This window comes from Pinus tabuliformis, chromosome J (genome assembly GCF_031772625.1).
Source record: "Pinus tabuliformis cultivar Carrire ecotype Pingquan chromosome J, CPIR1, whole genome shotgun sequence".
Classification (NCBI taxonomy): domain Eukaryota; kingdom Viridiplantae; phylum Streptophyta; class Pinopsida; order Pinales; family Pinaceae; genus Pinus; species Pinus tabuliformis.
The window spans coordinates 917,153,455-917,168,755 of NC_142295.1; the positions used below are offsets into that span (position 1 = coordinate 917,153,455).

A 15,301-nucleotide genomic window follows, 5' to 3' on the forward strand; every position below is an offset into this window, starting at 1 on the left:
GTTTTGGGATCCAGGGGAAAATCTCTGTGTATATCTGTTTTATGTTTTATGCTCTTGCCATTGTTTATTTTTTGTTTTTAAAATTCGTATGCAGGTAAATTCTGTACAGGGTTAAAACCTACATAACGACCATCTACTAGGTACAGATATGCAATATTATTGACCTCTTCTCTTGAGCATATTATAATTAGAAACTTATTTTCAATGCATGAAGGATGAGATTTTATAAGCTAAGGATGGGTTAGAAGTCTCGACCACCTTCAACTAGTTAATTGTAGCCCACTCCTTCACTCATGCAATGTGGAAAAGCCAAATTATAAAGGGTGGTGATTTCGAGGAATTGAGACAACAGTTAAAAGAGGAAATTTGTGCAATGGCCAATTCATCAAAGCACTTCAAGCCCTACATCCACTTCATATCCACTATCTATCAATCATTTATCCATCCCATTTCATAAGAAAAAAATTAATATTTTTCAAGAAAAAACCCTACACTCTGTTTCACCCTAAATTTTTTTGAAAAAACACACAGAGCACATCCTCTCCATTTTCACAAACCTACACTACTCTCTCTGAGTCCCAGAATCATCCATTTTCACAAACCTACACTACCCTAGACTTAGACTATCATTTATGCTCAAAACAGGTTTAAATAGGCCGCTACAGAGTTTCTTGTAGTTACTATAGACGACTGTAGGGTTTCGTGTAGTTACTACAAGAATTACTACAGGATGTCCTAGTTCTCATCTAAAGGTGTTTTGAAGGTTTTAGAGGCGTTCAAATGGTGGAAAAGGGTAACAGAAGGGGGGAAAAGGATATGGAAGACCTTGCCAAACTGAAAATATTCAAGAACCCATCTTGAATAAGGGGAAGAAGGTAGGCAAATGATTTCAAGAAACATTGTGATTTTTTTCTATGCACAAATGTTTTTGGAAAAATGAGCGAAAATGAAATGAACGTTTCAAGGGAGAGGATATGAATTAAATGGACCTACAAGCCAACAAAGTTCACTTGCAAATATGAAAGCTATGTTTTTTGCTTGAGAGACTATTAAACAATCATGAAAAGAACAACTACGTTTTTGTGCTTGTCTTTGCAGAACTTACAACCAATATTCTTAAGAGAAATGACCAAGGAATGCACAAGAGAAAGGCCACCAAGGCCATGAATGAGGCACAATGAGCTCACTAAGTTTCTCAGGTGATGAGAAACACTTTTAGTAGGGGGTACAATGGGCCTCTAAATTACATAAATTAAGGCACATGCCTCTAAATTAGACTTAAATTAAGACCCATTTGACCATCCTTCAACAAATTAAACGTCTCTTTTTTCATTAGCTAATGTATTTTTAACTTTAGTATGTTCATTAGAAAGTTTTATGGATAATTGCATATTTGTGCCTAATATTATTTATTTTTGTAGAATATTGTGAGAATATTGGGCAAATTTTGGAGATTTAGAGGAGGAGATAATCTTGGGACCTGCTCCCTACTACACGAGAATCAATATTAAATAATAAATCAACAAGATATTCTAGAATTATGGCACAGATTGTGGAGCTCCAATGATTGAGAAAATTTAGGTATGTGTTCCCTACCATTTAATGCAGATTTCTAGTATCGAGAACCAGATCCACTAAACAAGGCATTTCAGGGGGGAAAGCTTCCTCCTTTCATGGGGAGTGATTCTTAATCATTTTGTATAAGTACCAAGTCGAATTTTCCTCTAGGGGTTGATTTTTCTTAGCCTTCTTGTAGAGAGAACTCGAATTTTTGTAGCTTCACTGTCATTTCTTAGAGGGTGTAATTGTATTGATGGAAATAATGAATATTGGTGCCATGTTCAGCTTCTATATCTTGGTCTCCTTCATAAGACTGTAAGTTTCCTTGGGCTTGGCCATCCCAGGAGCTTTAGAGCGCTTTTGTATCATTTACTTTTCTTCTTTTCACTTCTTATTCACATGCATTTCTTGTTCTTGTTTTCTATTTCTGCATTTAGTATTAATGATTTCTTGTTGTAGGACTGGGTTAAATGGTTGAAGTAAGTTTTTTTGTAGGACCAAAAGCATCGTTTTGTCATTGGAACATCTTTGGAAGGTCATAGTAATCATTGAGATACTTGGATTAGTTTGTTTATTCCTAAATCTAGATTTATGGAAATCCCTTTTAGAAAATAACAATAGATTTTGCTATTTTTTAGAGCATGCTAACAAGCTTCAATCGAGTTGATTCCACTTCCATTAAATCATAAATCATTATAGTTAATAACGAAAATTACCCCATTGAATTTTCACTTGATTAGGTTAGGGATTTGATAGATTTACTAGCTCACTAGTTCTCAAATTTCTAGATTTTAGACTAGTAATTTTCTGCTCTTTTTTAGCATCGATTAACATAAGTGTTTTTGAATGATTTTACTTGGAATGGAGACCTAAGACATCCTATTCAATAAATAAAATTGTCCCATCCAATTTGGATTTGATTTTCTTGGTCATTCGGTGAATTATAGTTTCCTGTAGTAAATTTATTGTTTCATGTAGTACTCTTCCAACATGTATATACTTGCCCATATTTGCTCAAGAAGCTTGCTTATTGTCCCTTAGGGTTCAATCAAGACCCCTAAGCTCTAAATCAATGAGTAGAGATAACTAAAGACAACTTAGGATTTTCCTTTTTACCCATGTAAAACATTTCAACGATTTGGATTAATAGACAATTTTATGAATTAGATAATACAATGATGATTTTCTTATCCAATGAACTTTGTTAATGGATCGAAAATCTTTGAAATGTAATGGTTGAAATTTAGTTCATTATCTTTACTTTATTCAATTAAAATGGGTTTATTTCCTTGTATTTTTTTTCTTGCAATAGGTTAAGGTTTCCATTTCGAGCATTTCATTTTCGGCAATTAGTTTAGGATCTGATTTTATTACATTCACTCCATTACATCATGACATCAAAGGAATGACACATTATATGTTACACATATAGCGTCGATGCCTCTTAAATTCGTACGAACCCTGGGTTGATAATTAAAGTAGGTAGCCTTGGGAGTTGCAACAGTCTTGTTGCAATATCAAGGCTCATCAATGAGTAAGTCTACAACTTGCAATTTCTTTATAAAAGTTGGCTAACATAAAAATTACTATAGCTTGTGTTTGCAATTTCAATTGATCAAATCCATCTTTCATTTCATAACTATTAACAACATTCTTGGTCTTAGTTCAGAAAGTAAGGTTACATTTATACCTATCTACATTGATTTACCCACCTAGCCAATGATTCTTACATAGTTTTTATGAAAACCTCTAATTAAAAAAAAGAGTTATCTCTTACAAAATAGTTTTGACTATCAATCCATTATAGATTTTGTTGGAGAATCTAATTTCAACCACTTTCTAGGTGTCATATATGTCCATTCAAGTGTCGTAGTTCAGTTTCAATTAATCCAGTTTAGTTTAGTATGTAGTCATTTATTGTTGATGTACACAATGTAATATTATTTAACTAATTCGTAATATTGAGAAGTGCAATCATCTGCTCCACAGTTTTCAAATCTTGTCATGGTATCAGTGCTAGTTTACCTAAGACTTCCTCAAAGAGCAACAACTTAAGAGAAGTGAGAGTAGTGATGAACTTGCATAAGACTCAAGTGAGAGTAGTGGTGAACTTGCATAAGACTCTTTGAGAGAGAGGCAAAAGTTTGAAAAAGCCTCTTGCGAAGAAGGTAGAGAGAGCTCGTTCCGAAGAAGGCTGCGATTTTTTTTTAAAAAAGAAATTAGTGTTCAACGTATCCATCCATAGATACAAAGTGCGTTGACCTTCATCCATACACCTTCGGCAAATGCACTGAGGAAGATTGCAGACTTTTTAAGGTAATCTCGGTCGTTTGTTTTATTCCTCCGCTAAATGACAAACAACAAGTATTCAAAGGTTTTTTTTTTCTCCCCATGCAAGTACGTTGATGCATATTCGAGGAAATGTTTATTTTTCAAAATGAGATTAGCAAAATTTCGTTGCAGCATGTTAATTGGAAGCACGAAGAAGAAAAAAAAGTCAAGTGAAACGTGCATGAGCCACGGCCAATAAAATGTTTGGAAACTTGAAAAGGTCAATTGTTAAAAACGAAAGAGGGCTTCAATGAAAAGTCTAAGAAATTTTACTTTGATATTCCAACGCAAAGGGTTAAAGGTTGGAACAAAATATTCAAAGCTCCTTTGTCTTATTTATATAAAGTGCTTCACGTTGGAATTTTGTGAATATTGTATAAGGTTCATTACATGTGTATGGATAAAGTTTGATTCAATGATCTATGTTTATAAAAAAGGAGCACTTATATTTAAAAAAAAGAGGGTTCTATTAAAACACAAGGGGGAAAATTGGTTGTGGACGCTATAATATTTTTTTTTGAAATGGACATTGGGGTCTATGAAAAAAACAACTATATTTTTTTCAAAAGGGTTTGTGAAATATTTTGTGAAGTGTTGTCTTTATGGAGAAATTGTATGCTCGTCATGTTTGTAGAAGTTAGTAAAATAGTCATTATGTCTGCAAGTTTATTTGTTTTTTTTGACCCATAACAAATGGTGAAAGCCAAGAGGCTGAGAAATTTAAAGCGACAACAGGGGATGTTTGAGATGTTTTTAGATTTGGAGGTGAAAAGGCAAAAGAATTCCATACTTCCCCTCATTTCAGATGCCAAGACAAACAAGGAGGCCTAGGATAACCATGAAAGGAATGGTATAAGGGGGAGTATTGAACTTGAAGATGAAATGTTTGGTGAATCCCACTGTGCTCAACCATAAATGGATGATGTCCATGAAAAACTTGCAAAAGAACCGGAGAAGGACCACATAGATACTCTTGAATGCCATTGTGCATAGTCACATGTGGACGAAAATTTGGTGAAGCCATCAACAGAACTTATTGATTACAATTTGGTGAATCTAGCAAGAGAGCTTACTTATGATAGTGAAGTTGCCATTGGAGTAGCAAATGTTATGGTGAAACTAGCAATTCAATTTGTTGATGTAAATTTTGATGAAGGCTTGTTATTTTAAGATGAATGGTTGCAGATGATGCAAATAAAACATCATATGGACATGATCCTATTTGGTGAGATAATCTCACTTGAATCTGGAAACCGAGTGGAAGACAACTTGTCTATAGCAACACATGTTAGTAAAGAAGTGAAAGAGACAGAGACATGGATAGAGGCAGAGGCAAGGAAGGAAGCTCACAAAGAAAAAACACAGACAAAGGCAAAGGAAAAGAAAGAAGTGCAACAAAAGAAATCTCTCTTTGCAGAGCAGAAGGAACAAAACCAATGTGTTTCTACAAATTTTTTTACATTTACCATTGATTTGCAATGTGTTGGTAAGGAGGACAATTATGAAGAGGAATTAAATTTCCTTGAAGCATGGCTTGCAACACCATGCCTTAATAAAGTTTACATAGAAGCTGCAGAAATGAACATTGAAGATAGCTTGGATGATGAAAACATCTTTGAAATTTTCAGGTATTGGAGTCCTAAAGAGATGAAATTATATTATCATCTTATGTTGCACCATATTGATGATGAAAAAAACACAACAAAATATGACATGTTGCATCAATCCACATACAAAATGATTTTTGAAGAATTCCAGGACATGCTTAGACAACCTAGAACAATGGAAGGATTGCACCTGTAAATGAAAAAACTAAGCTACAGGATATAACAAGAAGAAAATGCTCAAACAATTTAGAAGCTATGGATCTGGAAGAAGAGAAGAAGAAAAGTAAATGTAGTTGAAGTTAGTTTTTTAAAATTTTAAGCCTAGCTGAGACATAGACCAACACACATACTAATTGAATTTTTATATGGTTGTAATTAACGGGGAGTGTTGGAGAATATAATTTCAACCACTTGTTAGGTGTCACATCTGTCCATCCAAGTGTCCCAATTTAGTTTCAGTTAGTCCAATTCAGTTCAGTCTCACTGTAGTCATTTATTGTTTATGTCCCCAATGTAATCTTATTTAACTAATTCTTAATATTGAGAAGTGAAATCCTCTGCTCCACGGTTTTCAAATCTTGTGATATTCCTCTATAAAACTAGTTTTATATGTGGTTCCCTTATAATAGGGAATCCTCTATAAAAACTAGTTTAATATGTGGTTTCCTTACAATATGGAAAGAAATTGATCATTTGATGACAAGAAAATGATATGATTTGAGAATTCTAAATAGGAATTATAAAACTCTCTTACATGAATAAGTGAAGTGAAACATATGCCCATCGCATTTCATCTACAATTCTAAATGCTAACTTTTCACTCCAACAATATGATTGTGAACTAGAAGTTGAAGGCATTCACTCAACCATTTTGATCACCTATTCAAGCATGTTATGTAGATTTTAAGTACACCTTTTCAGGAAGAAATGATGGAAGGCAATGGAGAGACCCTAGAGGTCTTGTGAAGGATGTTTCCAATGCTTTGTACATGTCCTCCTGACGCCCGAGTGTTTTACATGGCCTATCAATCTACAAATTGAGGAGAACATATAGTCAGTCAAATAGATAGGAGAATTCAAATCACGTTGCAGAGACATCTTATAAGTTACAACCCAATTTTATACATTATAACCAGGGGTTGGCTTGGTTTCTTCTTCAAAACCAAGAAGAATGCAACCAAAATTATTAGAATGAACTCTATTTCCATATTAGGTTCAGCTCTTTCCTAATTTGATTATAGTTGCTTGACCAATGCCAACAAGGGAATAACTCCAAGGCCATTGAATGGCTGAATGTGTAAGCTCAACACTCTATTTTTGTATGGATGGGTATCCTTAGACTATTAGTATTTCCAAACCAAAACTCAACTACAGAGTACAAATCTAACTTTCATATAATACTGTAAAGACACACAACCAGAGATTACCCTACTAGTTGAAAGAGTAACTGGACAACACTCACTCAACATTCATCTATCAGGATTGGAAACTATCTTCATTCACAGGATTTGCAACAATTAAGCATAGCACTCTAACTCTATTTACTGGATTCCAACTTCGTCTATTGCATGCAAAGCATTGTCACTTTGCTCGTTCACCTATGGCTATATGTCTCAATGGAACACACAAGTTTGGAAATGAATGGAAACATTAGCATTTGAGCATTGATCCAATATTCACCCCAATGATCATACAAGCAAGGGAAAGTTGTAGTAATTAATTATGCATATTGGAAAGATGAAAAAAGAGATCAACAATGAAATTGAATAATTTTTTGAGGACCTCGGGGAGATTTTCATATAATCGAATTGAACCCAAGTCAAGGGAATTTTGGGAGAAAATATCTAACCCAATTGAATGAGCCAGGTGTAACTAACTATTTCATTAAATGAGTCGATGGTGTTTGTTGTATTTAATGAATTCATTTCCTAGTCCTAATTTATTTAATGTGTTAATATGTTCATTCTGTATGGGTATATGAAAAATACAAAAAATACATGTAGATAACGACCTTCATACTATTGAATTATATGAAGCATAATAAAATCCAGGTAGATGCCTAACATGCGTTATATGAATCATAAGAAAATCCAAGTAGATGCCTAACATGTTCTATATTGCAGTGGCCATTTATTTTCTATGAAACTAATAGTAGTAAAGAAAATAAATTGTCATGTAAAAGAAAAATAAAAATTACATGAGGTTATAAAGGGAATCATGACCTTTCCATGTGATAGCTTTCCTTGGATTAGGAGTTTGAAGTATAAAAAAAAAAGGAAATGTTGAGATCGATCTTATAGTGGTATTATAGTACTTTGATAATGATGTTTCTATGGTGGTGCTTTTCGAGTACTATTACTCCCATTAGCCACATGCGTAGTTTATGGTGGCAATGTTGCAGTAATATTACTACCCTGCTCACATTAACAAACTTTGTATTTTATCTCGTATATGTTTTGACTTCACATAGATCATATATTTCCATGCTCCTGCAATGTGACATCTGCTCCAAACTCACACCGCGGCATTTTCGTTTGTTTGTCTTAGTTTCTTTTATGTTAGGGCTTAAGAGAAATAAATATAACAAATAAGAAACTAACATTCAAATCATGTACACCATAATTTACATGGAAAACTCAAATTGGAAAAAATCAGTGAACAGTAGATCTATTATTGTCTTTAGCTAAAACACAACTAAGCTAGCCAACAATCTGAGCTTTCATCGCTTAACCATGGCTCAATATAATGGAAAATTCCCAAGCCTTTTAATGGCTTTAACTACATGTAATATTATGAGCTCATTACCATTAGTCACCAATACTAGGTGCCAAAAACCACAACTTTTAACCATAACTATTGGCACAACCTTAACTCCACCATAGGGTCAAGTTTATCTAACAATCCCCCTTAAACTTGACTTTTGGGTTTTGCTTGGATAAATCTAGCCAAACTAGCCAAGTGAGGTAGCTAGCACTCACCTCCAGGCCCTATGGAGTCAACGTCAAGGTATTTGAGAATTTCACATGTTGTCCTAGCTCAACATGCTCCCACATGATCCCCTATATCACCTAGGTCTACATCCAAACTTTACCAATGATTATTTACCAGGGTACACATGCCTTACCAGGTCTTACAATCGTATGCCCATTTACATGTAAAAATTTTGACACCAATATAATTTATTTATTTTGTTGCTATCCTAACCTTAAGCCAACATTCTTTCATTTCACCACACATAACTTCCTTCATGCAAGATTCTCTCCTTTGCATGCCACACAAAACCACTACTTCCAACACACTGCATCTCACCAATAAAACTATCATTTTAATGAACTATTCCATCAAACACTTTATGTGCATCCTTTCTTCTTCACACACTCCAGATCCCATGTTAGTTTTCATCATAACTAACATCTTCATTCAATGTTCATGGGTTCCAATCCACACCCATCATCGTGCTCCACTCGCTAAACCATAGAGAAAACCCTTCTCATTCTCAAAGGGCTTGTGCTTTCTCCACATTCTTGCATTCATGCAACTAGACGACATCCTACCACTCACACTTGTAAAGCTAAACAAGGGGAAGCACACAACCCAATCCAAATTACAACTTGAAGAATGGGCAACACATTACCCAATCTAATAGCATGTATAATTTCAACACACTTATACATTGAATTTTCATTTCCTTACATTGCAATGAAATTGTATCCATTAACATCATCACAACTACAATAATAAAATTAGGCCACCTACTTTGCTTCCATGAGTATGACCCTCGTGAACTTTGTTGTGAATATAGCGTGTGGGCACGAGCAAAGCGCAACTCTCACAATATCATGTTCATTTGAGCCCTCTAATCAATTCCTTGCTCAAACATCACCCTCTTTGACACAGAGAAAAGGGATTGGAATGTCATATGACATTGATGGTGCACAGTTCAGTGTCCTCAGACAAACCCATCAGGTACTCCTTCGCTGTTATGATACTTTCTAATCTCCCAAATAGCAATGAGATTAGACTTCAGCCGTGGGGTTCCTTTTCCCCATTTTCCAGAAGTCGTCAAAGCCATGATTACCAACTCACAAAAAAAACTACTCACTTCAATCATGTCGCACCTCTAATGCAATAGTAAGAACCACTACCAGCTTTGGCACCGCCATGGCCCGCATGTCCTCCTACATAAGCCACGATCATCCCTCTCTTCTATGAATCTATAGAACCCAACCGTATCATCGATCTGATATCGATATGGATGCCAAATGATAAAGTTTGTATTGACAGAGATCGCTTTGTGCGAATGAATCCACGATTGCAATAGGGCCATATAATATCATTGCATTGTGTAAAAAATTTGTGACGATTATAATTAAAATAACCCACATGAGGCGGTAAGTTTTTGGGAGAAAATATTGTAGAGATCATTCTACATGCAACAAATTTATTTCTCTTGAGACAAATGACGACGACACCTATCTTAGCAAATGTTGTGTCGGCGTATCGTTTTCTATCAGTAAGGATGTCTCCAACTTCCTTAATTTCCTTCGGACTCACAGAGATAAGATTTAATATCTAGATATATATCCCTCATTGCTTCTTGAAACATTATAGAGAACAAAGGTTCTAATTTGTACTCTTCTTCAACTGCCACAACAGCCCAACCATCGTCCCAGCTCTTCAACACAGACCCTAATGTCGTTCATGGTTTCCAACCTCTATTATTTTCAACCACATCCATTGCTCAAATTTATATGCAGCTTCATGCAAGCCTACTTAAATCAGATTGCAATTGTGTTGTCCTTAACTTTGTGAAACCACACTATAGTCACTAGGCTTCATTCACCTTTGGCTCTGAAACAACACTGTGGCTTCGGGGACTTCATCAAAAATCCCTTATTATTGTTGGCACCAAAAAACAATGAATGGGATCATACCAATCCCATGCACTCACATCATTCTCCACATGGAACCATTTCTCAACCGGCCCTACTGGTTTGTGCAATGAGCCATTTCTTTTAGCAGCACTGTTAGTTTGTGCACCAAAGTCCATTTTGGGGGACAGTCCATCTATGGAAACAATTCCATGAGAAGTATCAGACAGTGCTTTCATACATTGCACACCATGCTCTGATACCATTTGTTAGGGTTTAAGAGAAATAAATATAACAAACAAGCAACTAACATTCAAATCATGTACACCATGATTTACCCAGAAAACGTCAATCGGAAAATCCATCCAATAATAGATCTATTATTGTCCTCGAATAAAACACATCCAAGCCAACCAACAACTTGAGCTTTCACCGCTCAACCATGGCTCAATACAATGGAGAATACACAAGCTTTTTAATGGCTTTAACTACATGTAATACTATGAGCTCAATACCATGAGTCACCAATACGAGTTGCTCAAAACTACAATAGTTAACCATAACTATTGACACAACCTCAACTCCATCATAAGATCAAGTTTATCTAACATTTTCCGAAAATCTAACTTTCCATTTGTTTCCCGTAGATATGTATTTATGCCACCACCTTACCACAACCTTTATCCTAGATACATAGCCCAAACTCCACATGGAATTCGAAGAGGAATTTAAACATTTCCTCCTTTATAGTCCCCTGTATCTTTCCTCTCATCTCTCGAGAAAGATGTTACCTAAAGCTTGAGGGTGGCTTACAAGTAGCCACAATGTATGGGTTTGTGCGAGTGACATCTATTGTGATAGTGATTTTGCACATAATAATACCTTGTAACGATGGTATTGATCAAAAACTACATCTCCATAATAATACCTTGTAACGATGGTATTGATCAAAAACTACATCTCCATTACGTCCTCCAAAAGTAGTCAGTGAGAATACAATTGAAAAAAAAACAACTCATTTCTAGTCTTGGCCTTAAAAATTCCCAAAGGAACCAGGTAGAATCCAAATGAAGGGGTGATTGAAGATATTTGATGAGATAGACCTTTCCTATGAGTGAAAGTGTTAAAAATTGTTGGTTTGCGACCATCTTCTGCTGCAACTCCTTCATACTAAAAAAAAACCCCATTGTTTGGATTTTTCACATAAAACCATCCTCTATGAATTGAGATGTGGGCATGTATCACCCATAATGGAATACAGGCATAAATATATGAATGATGAAATAGAAATGCCAAAAATAAAGTTCGGAAGAAATTCATTCTGAACCAGTTGGTTTTTTGGTTGCTTCCTTGGGTTGGCCGGCTCATAATAAATAGAGTACATCTGGGTTCCGACTCATTATTGTTTGGTACAACATAATGAGTTCTACTTATATTGGTGACGGCTCATAATAAATAGTGCACATCTTTGTAGTTTCTTCCAATGCTACCATACTATCACTTTAGTGGACAATGATCATTTGGCCTTTTAAGTGAGGATTTGCAAAAAATATTCTGTGATTCTTATGAGTGTTACCAGAAACTTTTCTTCTCAGGTGTGATGAGTTTGGTCAAATCCCAAAGCTTCGTGTGTGATGGAGATGATATTTTTCATGAAAAATGTAAACATTACTTACAATTTTGTCCTTCTGTAGAAAAAATTACTTGGTACTTCAATTAATACTTAATTTTAAGTTTCTAGACTCCGTGGGAAACATTTAGATGCATAACTTTCAAAGGTTTGCCAATTTCATTATACACTTGCAATGAACCCTCAAGCAGGCTTACCAAGAGAATTTAAAAATGTTTTAACCTCAAATTTGTTAAGGACAGAAAACCTTGAAATGGGCTGCCAAGAGAGAAGTTCGGTCAAAAATATTTTAGTTGAGCACGCCAAAAGAGTGCGTGGACCCTGTCTAAAGAGTGCATGGAGTGATTAGGTCTATTATTTTCTTCGTGAAGCTACGTTTGGTTTACTATCGCTTGCTTTTCTTTTAGGTAAATTCTTATCGTATTGTTACCTGTCTTCAGGACCCTGATTAAAAAACTCCAAGTGCAACTGCAAGTTGCTAAGGGAATTGAAAACCTTAGCTATTGAAAATTAGGTTGTTTTTTACTGGAACGCCCCTACAAATAATTTTGCAGAACTTTATCACGTGAAGAATTAATGACTTTTACCAATTGACATGATTGGCAGGGATTTGCCATGTGGATACTTGTTTTTATCTTTTTCTTAAAATTGAAAGTGGTTACATTTATACTCTTGTCACTTGTTTCATTAAACAATATACCTTGCGTTATTAACATTACAAATTTTAATTTTATGGATTTATATCCTAACGACAATTGATACTTTCATTTGGATGGCTTTATATTCAAAACACAATGGATATTTGTTTTTCTCTTTTCCTTAAAAGTGAAATGGTGCGAAAGAGAAGAAGTTGTATTATTATTATTACTACTACATAAGAAATATTTAAATTTATTTATTTAATGATCAATGTTTATACACCATAAAGAAATATTGTTAAGATATTTAGCAGTTATCACTAAAACCTCAAAGTATATATATCTATCTATATATATAAAGAAATAATGTGAAAGAAAAGTTGTTTTTCTCTTTTTATTAAATGAGAAATAGTGTGAAAGGAAAGTTGTACCATCATTTATTATTATTATTATTATTTTATATCTGGATAGAAAAATAGATTCATTTAATCAATGACTTGGGCTTATACACCATCTTAAATAAATATTGTTAAGATATCTAGTAGTTACCAATAAAATCTTATAGCAGGAAATTATGTCGGCATCATGTGTAAAAGTGAAATTTTAAGGATTTTCATTGTATTTGTGTGAACGCCACTAGGACTTGCATACTACTCTGTATGGACATTGGTTCGTCGCGCCTTCATCACCTGCACTTGAACAAACAATATTTACTAAATTTTTTTGTAAATACACATTTTAGGCATTTAGAGTTGAATTTAACTCATTGTATATTTGTGAATTTGATGGACAAGATACAAATACATATTTATGGTATATACAGTTAAATTCAACTTTGTTGTATATTTTGGAATATGATATATAATAAGAATGAAGGAAGGTAATTGTTTACATTCTTTCTAATCATCAAATCTCAAAATACTTATTTCTAAGTTACTTATTTTTTTAATTAATTTATGTCAAATTAATTAATTAATAGCAATTTTATATCATTATTTGTTATATTGAATATGTGGTATTGAAGAGTCATGGTATGAGCCTATGGTATTGTAAAAAAAGCTATTTAATTTATATGACCAGGCTATTTAAATTAAAAAATATTAACTCTCCCACAAATCTGTAATTGAACAAATCACCCCATAACCAACAATTTGCCCAGTAAAATTCCATGTTAGCAGTGATTACCACTACGGTTGAAATTTCAAAACGAACCCACTCGTCAAATTCCATCCCAGATCATCGTGACTAGTGTTGTCGCACTCATGACATTTTTAGTTTCATTTGAGGCCAAGTTTTCACCACAAACTGGTCCTTTTTTTCGAATATTCGGATTTTGTCCCATGGAATCGACTAAAATCTTCGTCTTTTTTTTTCATAATCCATCACTCCCATCACATCTTCTCTGAATCTTAAAGAGAACAAATCACCATCCCAGTCGCACCGCGTTGCTCATGACTAGATGTTTCTATTGTGTCATATTAGGGATTAAATACAAATTTTTCCGTCGGAGACACACTAGATTTTTCGTCCTATATTACATTAGTCATCATGCATCACACCCCATTTTCTCCACTAAGTACTAGTAAATTAAGACTTATGGAGGTTTTATTTTAATATCTGATCCTGAACTTTTTAATGGGAAACCAATATATATTGTGTTATCCATCAGTTAATGCGCAGGGTAGTATATGCCACTCATTGGATTTTGTACTTGCTTAAATTCAACGGGTGACATACACTGTCCCCACAAATTAATGGATGTATAACACAACATATATTGATAGCCCTTTTAATGTCTATGATGCGTATTAGGATTATTTATTAAAAGTGAATCTTAATCTTTCCATATTTAACGGATGATATGTATAAGCATTAGCTTAATGTATCGAAATTAATATTTTCTATTATATGATTGGGTACACATAGTGGACAAAGAAAATGTAACTAGTTTTTTTAACATTCCTATCACTACCATGGTATATGAAGTCTTTCACTTTTATTACATTAATACAAACCTATATAATAATGGACACTTGATTTTGTGTTCAATTATACTTTAAAAAAAACAATGTAATAATGAAATGGTAAAAAACAAATCCAATATTATAATAAAATGGTAAAAAACAAATACAATATTATAATAAAATGGTAATAGCCTCACATGGTAGTGTTATATGTCTTATTTTTTCTTAGTGGCCACTTATATTCAAACTTCATGTGCTTACAACTTTTTGATTAGAGTCCCACATTAGTAGTCAATAGCTTTTAACAAGTAGAGGTTCCATCTTCTTTGACTTTATCTTTGTGGTGATGTTGACATATCCTCCATGTAAATATGGAAATTTCCTTTCACTTTTAGACAAGATAACCTTAAAATCTTTTCAATGATGTGATTCATTAAATCCTTCAGCCTCCAAAAACTCCAAAATAACACCAATATCACTTTGAAAATCTATATAACACATGAAAAAAAATCCATACATGTAATTTTTATTGACCAACAACAAATAACATATCAAAAGCACTCAACCCATGCATTTATACTTTATCCAAAATAGTTCCCATCAACATCTTATTTATCATGGGTGTGTATATATTCCTAATTTTATTCATGCATAAATTTATTATCTATCCATGTAGAAGACCTCCCATAAAATTCTATAT

The 15,301-nt window shown here is 33.9% G+C and overlaps 1 pseudogene; it reads left to right on the forward strand.

Moving 5' to 3' along the window:
* Positions 1-15,301, forward strand: part of LOC149229739 (protein GAMETE EXPRESSED 1-like) — a 42,308-nt pseudogene that overhangs the window by 14,275 nt on the left and 12,732 nt on the right.